The sequence below is a fragment of the Pelodiscus sinensis genome, chromosome 9 (assembly GCF_049634645.1).
Source record: "Pelodiscus sinensis isolate JC-2024 chromosome 9, ASM4963464v1, whole genome shotgun sequence".
Taxonomy (NCBI): domain Eukaryota; kingdom Metazoa; phylum Chordata; order Testudines; family Trionychidae; genus Pelodiscus; species Pelodiscus sinensis.
Genome location: NC_134719.1, coordinates 30,338,424 through 30,357,232, shown reverse-complemented (window position 1 = coordinate 30,357,232; position 18,809 = coordinate 30,338,424). Strand labels below are relative to the sequence as shown.

Below are 18,809 nucleotides of genomic sequence, written 5' to 3'. Positions count from 1 at the left end.
ATCATAGGTCCAATCCTAATGCCACTGAAGTGAGTGACAAAACTACTGATGTAAACAGGAACCAGAACCTACATGGATATTTTTCTTGATTATTTTTACATTTACCATCTATGGCCCCAGTTCTGCAATTGGACTGCTGACCCACAGAAAAATCAGTAGGGGGCAGCACACACAGCTAGGACCATGGGCCAGGATGTGGTGGAGTAGGGAGAGCCCACATCCCCCCTGCCACCCCACACACCAGGTGGCACTCTCCCCTTCCATGCTAATGTCAGGGAAACTGCATTTGTTTCCTGCCCCGCCCTGAACCAGGGGCTTGGCCATACTGACTTTGGGACTGCGTTTCTTTGGCTGTCCCACCCTGAACCAGGGCCTGGGGCTTATTGACTGTGGGACAGTGGTCATATCATTGCCTGCCCTGCCTTCTGTTTGGACGGAGCCCCTAGAACTGTACTTACAGGCCTGAGCACAGGTCAGGGACCCAGGACTCAAGCATCCAGCTTACAGACATAAATAAAGAATGACACTCCAAGTAAATTTAACAACTGTATTAAGGGATTAAATTACAATAATTTGGAAAAGGGAGAATTCAAATTAAAACCGAAAACAAAGAACAATAGTAAGCATCCTTAAATCAACAAATAACCATACAACAGTGCAGGGATGCAGTGAGGCACGTAGCCTAGGCCCAAACACCCTCTTTGGCCAGTAAGAAGAGAAAGACAACAGTGAAGACCCCAAAAGTAACAAATCCCTTTTACATTTAGAGGTGCCAATGGGTGCTGTGCACAGCCTGAGGCCTGGGAACTTTGACCCTGGAGCTAATTGGAAGCTCTTGGGGAGAAACTCCCGGGAGATCCCAGGGGAACTTCAACGGCTGATGGTGGATCGCTCATGGTAAGTAAATCTTCCCCTTTCCTCCTCAAGTTTGGATGGTGCGGCAGTAGTCCGATGTAGACAGGAGCGTCGATGGAATGGAATAATTCTCTTGAGTGGATAAGACCAAAGACCATGCGCGTCCCCAGCAGCTGCGCAGAGTCTTATATCATTTCTATGGCCTGGAAACTCTGAGGTGATGGACTGTTCAGGGTCCACGCAGGCAGGAAAAAACAGTTTCGGCCAGTCAGAACCAGCACAGCTGCTGATGTGTGACAGGCTCACTGATCAAAATGGAGTTCTTAGGGTTAAAAGTTCACTGGCTCCATCCTGAATGGCTTTCACAAGCAATCCAATATAAACCCATATGTTAATACATTAACCCTTTATTCCCAACATTGCAGGGTCTTAGTACCCAGATTTTAGCCAAGGTGACAGGATGGATCACTTGATGGTTACCTGTTCTGTTCATTCCCTCTGAAACACCTGGCATTGGCCACTGTCAGAAGGCAAGATACTGACCCAGTATGGACGTCTTATGTTCATATTAACAGTGTAGCACCCACAATTAAAGAACATCATGAGTTTGATGTGTGAATAGCACAGTATGGCCAGAAAATGAGGAACTTGTGTAAGAAACAAGCAGTAGAAGAGAATTAATTTTGAAATGTGTTTCAGAATTTACACATAACAAGGATCTGATCCTGCTCACCTAGAAATCTAGGCAAGTATTTTTAGAGGAGAGCAGGCAGATATTTAAAAAAAAAAGAGATCTAATGGAAATATGTTTTTCAACTATTTAAAAATAAACAGATTCTGTTTTAGGTTGTGAGCATGTTGAATAAGTTGGGTATATGATACAGTAAGGGATGGGATGGGATGGTAATTACTAATGGCCCTTGAATATTTGGTTAACCACTGCATATAATTCCACATACAACAGCCTTTCCATGGAGAATTTAGCTCAGCCCTTTGAGAAGGATTAACTGATAGTCTCTTGTTTCGGCAACCTTTCAATTATTTGATTTCAAAACTATTTGATTTTGAAATTAATTAGATTTTGGAAAACGTCATGTCCTTTTGACATTTGACTTACTAAAAACATCTTCCATACCCTTTCTTGTAATGAATTGTGAGATTACCACTTGTGTACTGGGAAAAATGGTTAGGAAAATCTTTAAAATTCTGAAGCCACATGTTCTACTACAAACAGATGATATTATTCCCCCAATCCCCTACATTCAGACGTTTAGATCCCAGGACCCAGCTCTAAAAATGTGCAATGCATCTGCTTTATCTGAAAAGCCAGCCCCTCTGAAGTGGTTGAAGTTTTCCAAGCTTAACTTACACTATAGGAATCAGACAGCTGCGGGATGTGGGAGGTACAGGAGTCAGGGGTGGAGTATATGAGGGGCTCAGGACCAGGGGTTGGAATGCATGAGGGGCTCAGGACAGAAGGCTGGAGTGTGTGTGTGTGTGGGGGGGGGTATTCTGCCATGGAGGTGACTTGCTCTGGATCTGCCCCACCCAGCACAGCCTCAGAGCAAGCCACTTGCCCTGCCCCTTCCCGCTCCAGCCCTGGGGAAACTGGTGACCCACCTTCCTACCTTCAGCTGATGCCACCTCCAGCACTGGGGAAGCTGGTGGTGGCTGACCGAGTTAGGGGAGGAGGCAGAGGACATGGGGGTATAGGAGGCAGGGCTGAGGTGTACAAGGGGCTCAAGGTAGGGTATAGGGCTATGGGGGGGGGGTGCAGGCAGGGTTGGGGGTAGGGGTTGGGAGGTAGAGTGTGGTTAACTTACTTGGATGGGGCTGGGCCTCTATAGCCAGGTGATAGTGGCCAGATAATGGGCTGGGGCTAGATCAGAGCCACCACAGCTGGATAGGGGCCAGGCCAGGATCACTGCAGTCAGATCTTGGTCAATTCTGCCTCTTCTCCTTCCCCTGCTGCAGCAGAAAGGGGCTGCCACCAGCCCCTCCTACAGCCAGATGGGGGCCAGACTGTGGGACTTGCCCCAGAATTTGGCCCGGGGCCAGGCCGCTGTAGCCAGATGGAGGCTGATTCCTGATTGGGGTTGTGTTAGCTAGATAGTGCCCAGGGACAGGTTGCTGTGGCAGAAGCCATGATCTGGGGCAGATCACTGTGGCCAGATGGGAGCTGGGCCACTACGACCAGATCGTGGCTGCTGCCACAACCAATCCCTCTCATTAGCTTGTCTGGGCATGTGTACCTCCCCTATAAATCTGCCCTTTAAATCTGAGAGGACCATCCCAGACAGGTCTTGCCAGGGAGCTTGCCAGCTGTTATGGGAGCTGTGCACCAAGATACACTACCTTACTTTCACCTCTGAATAGGTCTATTTGAGAATCTCCATGATTGCCTATTGTTTGCCTAAGGACTTTGACCTGTCAAGAGAAGTCCTGGAACTGTATAAAAACTAGGGATGTTAAAATGTGAGTAATTAAGTAAACATGTAACTGCTGAAAATTTCAGCAAGTACATGATTACGTACAGGGAAGGAGGCAGTCAGAAGCTGAGAGCCGGTGTGCATGGGGAGCTGTTTTTAAGCCAGCTCCTTGCACATACCCGGAGTCTGTGTGTAACCATGAAAATTAATTGATGAGATAAGACTCATCGGTTAACTGTGTACATGGTTACACTTTAACATCCCTAATAAAAACCCCTTGGGTCCTGATCCCATTTATCTCAGACCTGCTTAAGCTTCATCAGGGGAAATTTTATTTGCAAGATTGATCTCCAGTCCTAAACTGGGTTCACTCTGAATATGGACATTGGCCAACAACCTGTGGACTAATTCTGAAAGAACTCTTTCCACCTTCGAAGCTCACCATCTGTACTATGAATCCGCTCTCAGAACTGTACTCATATATGTACGTATATTGATTTTTTTAACCAATGTAGAGATGTTAAATTGTGATTAATCAGCTAATTGAGTAGTCAATAGAATTTTCATCAACTGCTTGATTAGCCAATGGGGGGTGCTCACTACCCTGGCTGTAGCTCTGCAGTTTAAATGTAGTAGGAGCCAGGCACACAGCAGCCCAGCTCCTACTACATTTAAACTGCGGAGTTGCAGTGGGGTTAGCTTTCAGGGGGAGCGTGAGCCAGAACTCAGCAGTCCCAGTTGTGCCGGCCCCTTGAGGTAACCCCATTGTGGTTCTACCTTTTAAATGTAGTAAGTAGGGAGGAGGAGGAAGTCGTAAGTAATAAAAGGCAACCCCTGCCTTTTAAATGTATTTAAATGTATTTAAAAGGCAGAGCTGCAGCATCCCGGAGCTGGCACAAACTGAGAATGCTTAGTCCCGGCTCGTGCCAGCCCTGGGAGCTAACCCCACTGCACCTCTGCCTTTTAAATGTGGCTCTTACCATATGTTAAAGGCAGAGGTGCAGCAGCCGGGGACCCAACACAAGCAGGGGCTGCTTCAGTCCCTGCTCGTGCTGAGTCCCATGCTGCACCTCTGCCTTTTAAATGTAGTAAGAGCCATGTGGCTCTTACTACATTTAAAAGGCAGAGCCACTGCGCCACTGCACCTCTACCTCCCCTGTATCCTCTCCCCACCATGGAGACAGTGCTGGGGGGAACCGGCTTTTAAGATGGCTCCTCTCAACACCAGCTCCTGCTTCCTTCTCCCCTCCCCTTGTTGCCTCTGATATAGAGGCAGCAAGGTGGGGGAGAAATGCAAGTATTCGACTGTTGAACAACTCTTTTACATTCCTAACCAATAGTCTGTCTTTTATTTATTTAAAATACATTTTAGTTAATAAGAATTTGCTGTACATATGTATTTGAATAAGATCTGAAATATTCATTACTCTGGCCGGTAATGCAACTGATCCTTTGGGATGAGTAGAACTTTATTATATGATGAATAAGAATTTCAGTGATCCTCATTATATTTGACTTGTGTGTCTGGGTGGAGGCCTACGTTGAGTTTTTTAAGGGAACTGTGTTGTTGGCTTCTGGGTAACCATTAAGGTATCATAGGGACTGTTTTGTGCTGGTTAAATAAATCTAAGTATTGGAATATCCACCAGCTTTGGGGAGTGGCTTCCCCATTCTTTGCAGTTCACCCTAATTGAGTGACCTCAGTTGGCTCTCCTGTGATCTACTCATAATACAAATTATAGTCATTTCCAGACATAAATTCTATAAGAAACATAAAATAACTTTGTGTATCATAAGAGCACAATTAGAAGCTTAGGAAAATGTCAGGTCTTGCACATTGCTATTAAAAACAGGTCTGGATTTAGTTTCCCCAAATTACTCAATACAAATGAAGAGCCTAGTTCTCTAACCATAATCTTTTTATAGAAACTCCAGAAGTCACAGGAGCACATTTTATGAAGACTTCAAATGTAGATGTCATGGCAGTACAGGCAGTCCCAGGGTTACGTACAAGATAGGGACTATAGGTTTGTTCTTAAGTTGAATTTGTATGTAACTCAGAACTGGCTCCAGATTCAGCCGCTGCTGCTGAAACTGACCAGGGGCTGACTACAGGAAGCCTGAGGCAGAGTTGCTCTGCTCCCAGCTTCCTGGAATCAGCCACTGATCAGTTTCAACAGCGGCTGAATCTGGAGCCTGGGACAGAACAGCTGGGGCGCTGCCGGGTAGGTCCCCCCAGGACCAACCCGGCAGCACCCCAGCTGCTCTAACCCAGGCGTCCACAACAAAAGGCTGGTCTGCTGGGGGGGGCGCACTAGCTGCGCCCCCCCCCCCCCCCAGCAGACCAGGGAGACCCGGAGCAAAGCCGCGGAGGCGGCGGGGTCCCGCGCATCTTCGGTTTTGCTCCGGGTGTCCCTGGTCCGCTGGGGGGGGGGGGTGTCCCCAGCAGACCAGGGAGACCCGGAGCAAAGCCGCAGAGGCGGCGGGGTCCCGCGCCTCCAAGGCTTTGCTCCGGAGCAAAGCCTTGGAGGTGGGGACCCCGCCGCCTCCGCGGCTTTGTTCCGGGTGTCCCTGGTCTGCTCGGGGTGTCCCTGGTTTGCTGGGAGGTCTGCGGCTTTGCTCGGTTTGCCCTAGCAGACCAGGGACACCCGGAGCAGCTTTTCTCGCCCCGGAGGACGCGGTGGCAGGACCACTGCGCGTCTGGGTGGTCCCGCCGCCCGTGAGTTCCGGGGCGAGAAAAGCCCCGTTCGTAAGTCGGACGTAAGTCGGATCCGCGAACTCGGGGACTGCCTGTAGTGCCACAGAGCCTTTTCTGCATCAGAAAAGGGCTACGTTCCCACTTATTAGGCATTTTAATATTTAGAGACTTGTAACATGCATCTGTGATTACAAATGTTTAATGGTTTTATCATTTCTTATTTCAAGCTCCCATAATTATGATGATTACTCACCTGCAGTTCCTGTTCTAGACTTAATAATTCTTCAGAAATGGGTTCAGGAGCCATTGATCTAAAATGGTGTATTAGTAATTATGTCTTGTCCAATAAGCTGCAACCAAAAATTAGCACATGGGAAACCTGTAGTTTTAAATCAAAGTAGTAAGCAGAAATCAAATGCTAAAAGTAAATATCTCCAAATACATTCCTTTTTCACCCTAGTATCATAGTACATTAGAAATGTAAAATACCTTAAATTGCTTCATCCATGCTCTTTCCGATTACTGTTATTTTGACAGTGTTCAGAAATTTACTAGGTACTGTAGAAAAGGTTTTGTTTTGTTTTTAGCAAAGCTCCTGTCCAGAGATTGCAATGAGAAGGTTTCAAATAGAAGTTGGAGGCTGGAGTGGAGTGGGAAGGAGTAGGGTTATGGTTATAGTTATTTAACAGTGTGACTTTGCTTCACCATGAGCACTTCTTGAGAATGAATTGCCAATTATTTAAGTTTCTTAGTGATCATTTGCTCTCAGGTAACTCACTTCTTGCAGATAACATGGCAGAAGTGAGTTTTAAAGAGGAATTTAAAGGAGAAATGATAGATTGGAGCAGAGAGGAGTAGGAGATAAGATAAGCTGAGAGAGAGCTATGCATGGCTTTCAAAGGAAGAATGGGAGCAAATCTGTGACTGGTATAAATTGTCATAACTCCATTGAAGTCAGTGGGAACTAAGACTGTTTATATCTGCTGAAGATCTGCACCAATAAGCTAAATACTGAAGCAAGATAATGAGGAGGCAGTGGAGGGCTCAAAGAGTAGGTGATCATCTCAGAGATCAGCAAGCAAGATGACTTTAGCAGCATTTTGGACAGACTTATACAGGTGGTCAATGTAGGTATCTGGATGACTAGAGAAGACACAATTATTGTCAAGGCAGGAGATGAACTGAAGTGTGGCCAAGGTGCTAATACAGATGGGCCAGATTAGACTTTTATTTTGATGTGAAGGAAGAAAGGGCAGGAATTGGACACATCCTGCATGGAAGGATGGTGAGGCTGACATTAATGGAGAAGGGGAAAAGGATTTAAGAGGAAAATGAGGATTGAGTCTATCACATTAGTGAGCGCTGTTTCTAGTCTTGCTTTAAATAAATTGCACTATTGATTTATCATAGTTCTTTAGTGGTCTCAGTCCAGGACACACAAATCACCATGGAATTGGCACAAATCAGTTCTTTTATAGATGTAGTAGAGAGTCAAAGACATTATTGAGGGACACGGAGATTAAGGCCAGATCTACATTGAAGAGGAAGGTTGTATCAAGATACACAACTCCAGCTGCATTAATTATGTAGCTGGAGTCAAATATCTTGATTCAAGTTTCCCCACCATCCCCACAGCGGGATGCTGACAGGAACAAACGCTCCCATCAGCTTCCCTTGCAGGAGACGAAATACCGGGTGCTGATGAGGCTGCCCTCTGAGTTTGATTTAGCGGGTCATAACCAGTGTTCCGTGTAAGCTGCAGGGCAACACAGCATCCCAGGTGACTGATCAGCCCTGCCCAGTCATAGGCTACATGGAGCTGACTGACTGGGCGGGGCTGATTAATCGCCTGTGAAGCTGTGCTGCCACGCAGCTTAGGGGGAACGCTGGTCTTAACTTGACCCGAACTCCAGAAGATAGATCATGGCAGCATTGATCTTCTGCTGAGTGAAGACATGGCCTAAGGTGCTCTAGGGATAGCTCCCTGCAGCTCAGGGTTAAATAATATAATGGTGGGGAATTGGGGGCACATCTTTTGCCACTGCCTATCCTGTGCTGAACTTATTCTGAGGATTACTACAGGACTTCAGTCTCTGGAACTAAGTAAATACTAGCATTCAATCATAGCTGTGAGGAAATTAACCACCTATAAACTGACTACACTGGGGTGTGGGTGGGTGGGTGTGTGTGTGTGAGAGAGAGAGAGAGAGAGAGAGAGAGAGACGTATATTGAAGAAATACCAGTACTAATCAATAGATTTGCATTGCTTCAAGCATGCACCCAAATACCTTAAAAGTCCCTCTTGGTGGACTTACAGTGCACCAAACATTCTAGACACTCAGGGTATGTCTACACTGCAGTTTTTTTGGAAAAATGGCTGTTTTAAAAAAAACCCCTTCAGTTATGTCCACTCTGCAATTGCATTCTTTTAGAAAAAAAATCGAAAGAACAGAGGGGTTTTTCTGACCGTGGTAAACCTCTCTCTATGAGGAAAAGCACCTTTTCCAAAAGAGCTCTTTCAGAAAAAGGTGTGTGTGGACAGGAAAGAGGGTTTTCTTTCAAAAGAAGAGGCATCCAGGAAATAACACAGGTGCCCCGGTGGCCACTCCATCCAAAGTAATCACAACTCTATAGTTCCTGTCTCCTGGCCGCTCGTAAAGCTTCAGGCACCCTGGACAAGCCTTGTGGCAGGAAGCCGGCCCTGGTGCAGCACCCTGACCATGCGGCTTTCCCTGCCACAGGCCTGCTGACCCATGGCACATCCACAAGCCCCCCAAGATCCTCCTGGCCCTTGCAGAGAGCATAATCAGGGCTCCCAGGACACACCAAGGTGTACCAAGCAGCGGACACCCTCGTGGTCTGGAGCGGAGATCCTGTCCCTCCTGGAGCTGGGGAGAGGAGGAGACCCTACAGGATCTCTGGTCCAAACTCCGCAACGTGGATATTTATGAGTGGATGGACGAGGCCCTGGCGGAGTGGGGACACTGACCCTGGACCTTAGAACAGGTCTGAAGTAAAGTGAAGGAGCTCTGCTAGGGATCTATGAGGGCCAGAGAGTGCAGCTCGCACTCCGGGGCAGGACCCAGGGACGGCCCATGGATGTAGGCAACCTCGGCAGTTGCCTAGGTTGCCGCGTTTAATGCGGCACCCAATGATGATGTTACTCCATTGAGGGCTATGGAGGCGGGGGCACCGATCACACATTCTGCCTAAGGCGCCAGTTGCCGGCAGCTCTCCTCGAGCCGCTCCTGGCAGTACCCCACACCAGACCCTATTACACAGAGCTGCACCAGATCCTGGGGGTGGGGAAGCCCTTTCCCCACCTGTCGTCGTTGACTCTGGGCTGGAGACGCGCATTGTTGCCTGGCCAGAGGTCACAGAGAAGGATGACGACGACAGACAGTAGGGTCAGGAAGAGGAGGGGGACGACATGGCCACTGTGACGCTGTCCCTGGAGCTGGTTGCTGTGAGCCCGGACGTGTCCCAGGCATCATCTGACGCCGGGGAGGGATCTTCAGGTGAGTGCTCTTAGTATGTCACACACAGGGTGGGGGAGGTGGGCGCAAAAGGGGTGGGGTGCAAGTATCGCTTGGCCTGGACATTGTGCTGCAGTCTGTGTCCGTGGAACCACATGCAGTGTTATTGCGTGTCACGCAGACTCAGCAGGTAGCCTCTGAGCCTGACCAGGCTCCTGGTCCCAGGCTCAGGGGAGGCCACACACGTCTGGCCCTGGCGGTGGGGGGGCCACGCCCTCCCACCACCTTCCACAGCTGGAAGCAGGCTAGCCGCAAGGACACAGGCACAACCCCAGACACAGCAAGGAGTGCCACTCACAGCACACAGGCATGTGTGCACGTGCAAGGCACCACCCGTTCCAGCGGACAGCGCTGCAAGGCGCAGGTGTGTGCATGGGCCCCAGGGAGGGCCAGGCTGCTCCCGGCTCCTCTGCCACCCATGGGATCCCACTGTGGTCGGACACTTCCCTTGCCTGCTTTTCCGTGGGGGAGGGGGAGAAATGGGCAGCATGGTTCCCTGGGCACCTCGGAGCCCCTGTGAGGCAGCACCTGCCATGCAGGCCACACATGGCCTTGCTCCCGGGACATCCCCCTCCTCTGGCCCGAGGACTATTGGTCGCTGCTCATGGAAGAGGGCACCGCCTCAGGGACAGTGTCTGCATGGATGACTGACCGCCTCTCCCTCCCCAGCCGGACCAGCTGGGACTGAGGGGCGAGCCACGCCACCCGAGCCAGCTGTCCGACCCTGGGGGATCCAAAAGCGCTCCAAAGTCCAAGAAGAGCTGATGAGGCAGCATGTGGGCATCCTGTGCAACATGCAGCAGATCCTGGCGCTGAAGGTCTGGAAGGACGCAGACTGGCAGACCCATATGTGTGCCAGCTCGTGCGGCAAGGTGATATGATGTGTGCCGTCATGCGGGAAATGATGGCACACCCAGCTGCTGTCGCTGCTACTGCCTACCACCCTCCTGCCCTCTCTGCTATGCCCATTTTACCTCCCCCTAATCCTCAAGCAATGCCTTTGCTCCCTCTCCAAGTGATACTCATGCTCCCGCCCCCTGCCTCCCTGACCCCACTCCAGCCCCCCTTCCTGCCCACCCAGCCATGATCCCAGGACCCACCCAACCCCAAATTCGCTGAGGTCCCTGCACCCGAGATGGGACATCCAGCTGCCCCCCCACACCACTCCCAGCCCTGAGCCCCCCTCCAGGTTAGGAGCCCCCTCCCCATTTTTTGAAAGATAAATACAAAGTGTGTTGTGTTGAAATCAAAACAGGTGTGTTTATTCTGAGGTCAGGGAAGGGGCAAAGGGAGGGATTGTGATGGGAAAGGGATACTGGAGCAAGCCAGAGGCCTCTAGTGCGGAGGCCCTGGGGAGAGTTACTGGGGTCCTTGAGAAAAACACTCCCTCAGGGCCTCCCGGATGCGCACCCCAGCCTCCTGCACGCACACCCATGGCCTGGCAGATGGCAGCTGTCGCGGCTGGCTTCTGCCTCCCACCCCAGGAGGAAGGCCTCCCCCTTCCTCTCCACAATGTTGTGGAGGACACAACATGCCGAGACGACGTTGGGGATGTTGTGCAACTCCACATTGAGGTGGGTCAAGTGGCACCTGAACCACGTCTTGAGGCAGCCAAAGGCCCACTCCTCCTGAATCCTCGCCCGGCTGAAGTGGGAGTTAAACTGGTCCCTGCTGGGGTCCAGGTGGGCAGTATAGGGTTTCATCAGCCACAGCTCAGGGGGTAGGCCGCGTCCCCCACGATGCACAGTGGCATCTGCACATCCCCAACTGCAAAGTCACGGCAGGGGAAGAATGTGCCAGCCTCCTGTTTCCCATAGAGGCTGGTGTTTCTAAATACACGGGCGTCATGTGCCCTGCCCGACCACCTGACAAAAATGTATGTGAACTGTTCACAGTGGGCAATCAGGGCCTACAGCACCACTGAAAAATAGCCCTTGTGGTTGATATACTGGGCTGCTTGATGTTGAGGTGCGCGGATCAGGACCCCATCTATGGCTCCACCACAGTTCAGGAACCCCAGGGTAGCAAATCCGGCCACAATCAGGTCCACATCTCCCATGACCCTGTGCAGCAGAATGGAGTTGATGGCCCTCACAACCTGCAGAAGGAGACCAGACAGAAAATGAGAGGGAGTACCTGAGCCCTTGGGAGGGGCTTGCTCCCTCCTCTCCCCCCCAAACACCCCAGGAGCCACCCCCTATGAGGCTGTCCTCCCCTAGCAGTGTGAGGGCTGTGTGAGGGCAGGATGGCACAACCCCCCAGGCCTCCAAAAATGCCTCTCAACTGTGGTGTGCGGTTGCAAGGGTTTTGCTCCCGCACACAGAGAGAGGGTCTCAAGAATGAGCTCAGAGTTGAGTTTGTGCAGGGCCATGAAGGCAGCCTGCAGAAACTGCAGCATGGCCATGTGGGCAGCTCCAGCTCCATGTCATAAAGACAAAAGCTGTGGCATCCAAAAAAGCTGGACAACCAAAGCAGACACTGCAAGAGCTTTGCTGTCCCTTGAAGAGGTAGGCAAGCACTCAGCAGAAGCAGAGAAACAGCTGTCTAGAGGGGCCCCTTTAAGCGCGTGTCTCAGCTAGGCTTCGGCACCAGCACTTGGAAGCAACTGGTGATCTGCAGCCCTGCCTGAATTGGTTCCGGGTGGCCTTATATGCGAGATAGAGTCCAATCAGTGTGGACGCTATCTTTTGAAAAAGCAGATCACTTTTTTGATGCACTTTGGCCGTATGGATCCGGAAGATCTCTTCCGGAATAGCTTCTTCCGAAAGAAGATTGCAGTCTAGATGTAGCCTTAATGGTTACAATTACTCAGGATAATTAATGGTAAAACTCCTAAGTATTTCTCTATTCTGGAATGGCAGACATTAACCCATTTTACATTTAAACACCTGAAAAAGTTTGAATTTTCTATTCTTGTCTGAAAACAGCTTTTCTGCAACTCTAACCTCATTCTTTTATTTAGCAGATTCTGCAATTAGTTTTTGTCCTTTCCTGTGTTGGATTCTCATTCATCAGCTGATTTGCTCTGTTAGCCTCTGGTAGATATTACCTCCTCTTCTTTCCTAGGCTGTCCTTCTGTTTCAGATGTTTTCACTTTCTCATGTTCAGCTGTGTCAGACTTTTCTAAATTACCTCACACGGCTGAATGTGAAAAACATTCTAATCTCTAGTCAGGACTTTTTCACATCCATCATCTTGTTCTTATTTCAGTATTGGATATTGTAAGTACTGGTACAAAACTATTAGTGTGTGTGTGTGTTTATGTGTATGTAATGAGATTTTCTACTGGACCATCTTTGTTTCAACCCTTGTATTCATTTTAGTAGCTCATTTTCCTCAATGCTGTATGTGTTGTGAGACTATTAATTAAAATAAATGTTCAGGTTGCAAAGAAACTTCTGTGTAAAAGTAGTAGACTTTTAAAATTCAAATGCTTATGAATGACTTACAATAGTGCTGAAGCTTACAGTATGCAAACAAATGATGAAACACACCTTGTCATACAACTTTCAAGAAATTAGTATTCACCTAAGGCATTCACATGAAGCTTTCCCTTATATGTGAAATGAAGAGGGAGCAGAATATTACAGAAGGCATTTTTGGTCATAGCATACAAAGAATAATGATCCAAGAACCAAATACAGTAGTAAAGAAATGGTGGAATTTACTCCGCATCTTCAGATTTTCCACGTTATGATGCAGTCCCCTCATCCTTTTTATATTTTTTCCATGCCAATATGAATTAAATAGTTGCTAATCTTTAAGTCTCTTCCCAATCTCATTGAGATCCGGGTCATCAAACACCCTTGTTGTATTATGATTTGTTAGCAACAATAAAGCTTATTGTATCGTAACACATCCCCACCACATAGCTACCCACTGCTTTTCTGCTATAATTGTTGTCTGCATGTTTGTCTTCTTTAACTGTAAGCTTCTTGCAGCAAATTCCTTCCCTCTTTGCCCTGGATAGTATTGAGCGCTCAGTCAGCACTCAGCATGCAATAACAGAGATTGATATGACCTTTTAGGAAGTGAAACGACTTCTGACTTGCTTTTATATCTCTGTCATTGATAGCCTCCTCATTGACCTTTTTCCTAACCATCTTCTGTCTTATAGCATGGCCATTGCCTGTGTGACTATTTCAAACACCTCAGTGTGTTCTTCACCTGTGTTTTGTTTCTTTCCCTATATTCTTGTTCTGTCTCTCCATGTGATTATGATAATTTCACATCTCTCTGTGCTTCACTTCCCAGCTTTTAGCTTCCCTTCACTTTGTTGGGCTGTGTTTCTGTCTCATCTTATCATATTTGGCCGTCCAAATGCTCATAGGTGCTAGAAAGTAGGGAGGCGGGTCCTGCCAATCCCCCCTGGCTTGACTAGAATAGACTACAGGTTCTCTCTCTCCTGATCAACGGAAACCTTCATCTTTTATTCCCTAATTTTGCCTTCCATTTACATTAATAGAGTGGTGCTGAATTTGACACCTTCTTAGGACACATTACCTAGTCTCCACCTTCACAACTTCCTGCTGGCCTGGCATAAGTCAGAGTAAGATGCTCAAAGAATCTGTGGTCTCACAGAACTTTGTTATTGTTTGCTATGGTTGTTCACATTTTATTTTACCACTGTGGTGAAGGCTAGGACTTTAACAGGGTTAAAAAAAGAACTAGATAGATTCATGGAGGTTAGGTCTATCAATGACTATTAGCCAGGATGGGTAGAAATGGTGTCCCCAGCCTCTGTTTGTCTGGAGATGGGTGACAGGGGAGGGATCACGTGAGGATTACCTGTTGTGTTCCCTCCCTCTGGGGCATCTAGTATTGGCCACTGTCGGCAGACAGGATACTGGGCTAGATGGACTGTTGGTCTGACCCAGTATGGCCATTCTTATGTTCACTTAGTGGAAGTTATTTTTTCTGGACTACTATTGATACCTAATCTGGAAACAGTTGTTTCATTTTTAAATGATTTGTAACAAGAGCATTCCATTAAATACATTTATCAATACACTTTATGACCTTGTTGATAGTTCTCCATCCTTCCTTTAACACACCTGGAAGCTGGGGATTTATGAAGAACACTAATCCTGTATTATGAGACAACATAACAGTGTGTCTGTGTTATGTGAGGTGGAGTGGCCGCCCACTGACCCAGAGCAGGAGAGACCCCTCCCTGAGCCCTGGTGGATGGAGTTCCGCCCTTAACTGGATTGCTGTCTGGTAGACACCTTGGATTAAGAAGAGGTTCCCTGTTATGTCTGTGTCTTTTCCTATAACCAGCTGTTAAAAAAAATAAGAAAAAAAATCAGTGCCTTCTATTTTTGTACTTTTTCATGTATTTTTCAAGTGTTTATATGTTTATATGTTTCTTCTGAGACGGGCCCCTCTTGTATCTTCTTTGGACTTTTTTTCAAGCAAAAAGCTTTTTTGCAACACTTTCCCAGTGAAATGAGTATTGGTACTTTATTCTTCTAGCATTCTTTATTTAATTATTCATTTTTAAATGGTTCAGAAAATGACTTTTACTCTCTTCCTCTGTATCCCCAGTGAAAGCCCTTCCGCTCTGGATAATGCCCAGCCAAGAATTTCTACTAGCAGGTAAGTGTAAAACTTTTAAAATAAATTATAATTAAACAACACCTGTACAACAAGATAAATTACACAGCCCTTCTCCAACGTAAGTGAAGGCATGTTGCTTGTGGGAAGTCCCCAACTTACAAATGGGTTGTGTTCCAAAAGTTCATTTGTAAGTCGGTTGTTTGGAACTCAGAAATCATTTCCCCATGTAGGCAGTTTTGGGAGGGTTGTGCTTTCCCTTGCGTACATTACCGGCTGCCCATGCAGAACATCAAACCTCTGAAAGAGACTTTCAAGTGATAATGAAACAATTTAACAGGCATTTGCAAATCCTAGTTATATCCTGTCAGTTTCTGAATTTACTGTGTTAGTCTACAGGATCTTAGTTTAAAATTTGCTCTTAAAAATTGTCCACCTCTTTGTTCACCTCTGTGCTGTTGGGCATAGGAACACCAGGGCTATGTCTACACTGGCGGGTTATTGCATAAGAACGGCCGTTCTTCCACAGATCATCCACACTGCCCACCCGCTCTTGCGTAAGGAAATTTACAGTATGGCGTGGTAAGAGAGGGCTTCTTGCGCAAGAGCTATGCTCTTTTCTAACAGGTGTAAGCTCTCTTGCACAGGAGCTCTTGCGCAAGAGGGCAGTGTGGATGCTCGGCAGGGATTTCTTGCGCAAGAAACCCCTATGCCTAAAATGGCCATCAGAGCTTTCTTGCGCAAGAGAGCGTCCACACTGCCATGGATGCTCTCACGCAAAAGCACAGCTCTCACATGGCGGTGTGGATGTTTTCTTGCACAAGACTTCTTGCACAAGAACCCTTGCGCAAGATATTCTTGCGCAAGAAGCTGCCAGTGTAGACATAGCCCAGTTTAATAGTACTGCATAGGACCCCATAGATCCTAAGGACATCCCTGCCTGAGGCTGCAGATGCTTTTATTTGTACATGTAATGTTTGTAAGTCAGATGTTTGTAACTCGGGGGCAGGGAGGGAGGAGCTGATATTGTGAAAGATCATTTGTCGCCCTTAGGTTTGACAAACAGCATTAAAAAAACCTCTCAGATATTCCTTTCATGTTTTGATGATGCAGGACTAATGACATTTTTATCCTAGCAGGTTGAATTTGAAAGTAACTTCTGTGTATGTAAATTTCCTTGATGCTGTTTGTTATAGGAGGTTAGTGTAGTAATTTGTGCAGATACTAAAACGTGTAAGCTAGGAGAAGTGCATTTTTCAAACTCTTTTGAAATTGAAAATAGTCCTGAATTTCAGTAAATATATTTGTTTCCTTTTTGGTAATGGGAATGATTCTCATTTGTCCTAAGCCATTTTTCTGCCACTCCAATAGCATAAATCAATATACACCTACATCAGAGGCACTTTTGCACTTTCAGAAAGAAGGGTGCTCTGGGAATGTGAGAATCAGACTGATATTAGAAGAGTTGGTTCTAGAGATACACAGAGAAACTTAGCATCACCAACACATCTTAGGGGTTTTAGTCCACAGACAATTTGGCAGGGATATAAATGGCTCAGGAATAAAGGATCACAGGGTGTCATTCTTATCTCTCTTATTTATTCCACAACCTGCTCATCCCTACTAGTGCTAAATATAGACTGAACTCATGTCCAGCTACACTTACCCTTAATTAAAATAAATCTTCCCAATTTGCAAATTCAAGGTTATACAGCATAATATATTGGGCAGTGTGGTCTTGAGGTATCAGGCTTATCTCTCAAATGGTGTGCTTCTTCACCTGTATCTTTATGGTTCTGTTAATCACCAGATAATCCATGACTGTAGTCTTCTAGGGAACTTTATGGCTGTCCTCATTTAGCTCCATAATAAAGTAATAATAATAAAACAATAATTCTTAGCTCTTAGTGAGTTTAATTTTCAAAGTGCTTTTCACACATTCACTAATTAACTGGATTCAGGCCTGAGTAATTTAAGGCCTATTAGAAATCACATCTCTTTGGGTCAAAGCCATTGTGGAGCTGTAACTGGAAACCATTCATACTATTTGAGTCAGACTGTCTGTTATATGCTATTATTTATACAGCACCTAAAATATGCCAGGCATTTTGCAGAACATATAAAAGATCAGTCAGAAAACTTTGCTAAACCTATTTTCCCTGTAATGATTGCAAAATCCACTCTTTACCCAGATTCTAAAGATTCTTAATGTTTAGCTCCCAAAGGAAATATAAATAATGAAAAAATCGTAGGTATAAAGATAAGGCTAAATTTTCCAAAAATTCTCAGAGACCAACATATGCAGGCATGGAATAATTGTTCATTCATTTTTGAGCACTCTTATTTGTGCAAGCAGATGTTAAAATTCATTTATATGAAACCCATTAATTGTGTACAAGTGAAAGTGCTCAAAAGATGCACAGGCCGGTTTTGCAGACACAAAGCTTCATGTGCACAAATGGAGACCTTGATTTAAAAATGTCTTTTCCATCTTTCCATCTGTGCCATTTTTCACTCTGCTGTCAGTGACTGTTTCCTTCAGAATGTGACACAGAATTCAGAGTACAAGTTGCTGCAGCAACCATGGCAAAGGATTCTGGAGTGCTTATTGGAATTAAGAACACCAAGTTTCAAGTGGATGAGCAAGCAAAAACTATTCCTGATGGGAACTGTCATGGGAGGGGAAATAAACAGGCTGCAAAATGTAGTGTGTGGGAGGTAGAAACTTGGGATGTGAAAGGTTAACTGGTTAATCAGTAAGCATCACCCTAAATGAGTTATGTTTACCGGTTCTGGTTAACCAGTAGGGGCTGGAGCAGCTCCTCACCCACCCCAAGCATCTCCTGTCCATGGCTGGCCCAGCCTGCACCCTACACACTGGCTTCTGGGGAATGTGGCTGGTACAGGCTGCTGGCCCCGCTCCCGGGTAGCTGGGTGGAGTCCACAGCGAAGCTGCCTCGCCAGAAGTAGGGCCAGCAGCTTTTGCCAGCTCCACTCCCGGGGAAGTGGCTACTTTGGGGACCCTGCAGTATTTAAGTAGTATAAAGTTTATTTATTTAAGCTTTATACTGCAGGGCCTGCATCATGTAACTGTGTAACCTCTAGGATTTTTTAGCAGTTACCCTTTTAAACAAATCTTTACATCCCTAGTAAAAAACAATGGTGTCATATGGGGGGGAAAAAAGAGGCGTAGGTTAGGCAGACACTGACACAAAAGGTCATGTATCAGACCTGTTCCATGGTTTAACACAGCTACAGTTCAGAAAGGAGTGCACATTGTTTAATATAATAGTTAGGAATGCAAGGAAATCATTCACTCAAGGAACCACACACAACTGGGAACATGCTGCTATCTCTTAAGGAAGCATGCCAGCAGCAGCAAGCATGATTTTAAAGAGCTAAATGAATGTGGCAGGAGGAATGTTTCAGGTATATGGAGAGATGTGGGATTTCTTGTGTGAAATTAGGACACTTTGGCAGCTGGTTGGCTTTTAATTGCTATCCAAAGCAACTGATGGCGCCAAAAGAACGAACAAAGCTATCAATTTCCATCTGGGCACAAAATTTTCTTCTCAGTACTCGTCATCTTGATGTATATCTACACTCTGTGTCTTGGTTACGCATGAGCTGAGACCTTTTTAGTCTTCACATTTTAGTTCTGGGTTAAATGGAGGATGTGGGCAGAATTTTTAAAAAATCAGCTATTATCCCCCTTTCTCCTTCCCAAATGCACA

General features: G+C 46.6%; 1 protein-coding gene across 4 annotated transcripts in view; it reads left to right on the top strand.

Annotated features, from left to right (window-relative positions):
* The window catches only part of DDAH1 (dimethylarginine dimethylaminohydrolase 1), a 162,226-nt gene that overhangs the window by 25,064 nt on the left and 118,353 nt on the right, over positions 1-18,809 (top strand). For 2 of the 4 annotated variants that reach the window (XM_006120266.4, XM_006120268.4), the window contains exons 2-3: positions 768-897; positions 15,067-15,117. The gene's annotated coding sequence lies outside the window, so the exon portion shown is untranslated. The remainder of the gene's footprint in view (positions 1-767; positions 898-15,066; positions 15,118-18,809) is intronic. The other 2 variants (XM_006120265.4, XM_006120267.4) reach the window with 1 other exon arrangement.